This window comes from Glycine max, chromosome 20 (assembly GCF_000004515.6).
Source record: "Glycine max cultivar Williams 82 chromosome 20, Glycine_max_v4.0, whole genome shotgun sequence".
NCBI classification, from domain to species: domain Eukaryota; kingdom Viridiplantae; phylum Streptophyta; class Magnoliopsida; order Fabales; family Fabaceae; genus Glycine; species Glycine max.
In genome coordinates, this window is record NC_038256.2 from 20,104,326 (window position 1) to 20,105,212 (window position 887).

The 887-nt window shown below is 43.4% G+C and overlaps 1 non-coding gene across 1 annotated transcript; it reads right to left on the reverse strand.

The window, feature by feature from the left end:
- Positions 1–372: 372 nt before the first annotated feature.
- LOC113000839 (small nucleolar RNA R71) lies at positions 373–479 on the reverse strand. Its single transcript, XR_003266160.1, has one exon. It is a non-coding gene; the product is annotated as a small nucleolar RNA R71 (small nucleolar RNA).
- Positions 480–887: the final 408 nt, after the last annotated feature.

An 887-nucleotide genomic window follows, 5' to 3' on the forward strand; every position in this document is an offset into this window, starting at 1 on the left:
TGAGAACATGACACAACCTCCACCCCGTGAGAGGACTCTAAGGGAAATGGCTGCACCTGATTTCACCTACGAAAGCTTGTGCATCCAATACCCTGATGAGGATGTCCCATATGTTCTTAAAATTGGACTGATCCATTTGCTTACAAAGTTTCATGGCCTTGTAGGTGAAGACTCGCACAAACATCTGAAAGAATTCCATATTGTTTGCTCCACCATGAAACCCCCAGATGTTCAGGAGGATCACATATTTCTGAAGGCTTTTCCTTATTCTTTAAAGGGAGTGGCAAAGGACTGGCTTCAAGGTCCATCATGAGCTGGGATGACCACAAGAGAGTATTCTTAGAAAAAATTTTCCCTGCTTCAAGGATCATGACCATCAGAAAGGATATTTCAGGCATTAGGCAACTCAGTGGAGAGAGCCTATATGAATACTGGGAGAGATTTAAAAAACTATGTGCTAGTTGTCCTCACCACCAGATTTCTGAGCAACTTCTTCTCCAATATTTTTATGAAGGACTCAGTAACATGGAGAGAAGTATGATTGATGCTGCCAGTGGTGGAGCCCTTGGAGACATGACCCCTGCTGAAGCCATAAATTTAATTGAGAAGATGGCTTCCAACTCCCAACAGTTTAGTGCCATAAATGATGCTATTGTCATTAGAGGAGTGCATGAAGTTGCCACGAATTCATCTTCATCAGCTGAAACTAAGAAACTTGAGGGTAAACTAGATGCCTTGGTTAATCTGGTAACCCAGCTGGCCTTGAATCAGAAGTCTCTACCTGTCGCAAGACTCTATGGTTTATGCTCCTCTGCCGACCACCACACAGACCTTTGCCCTTATGTGCAACAATATGAAGCAATTGAACAGCCTGAAGCTTATGCTGC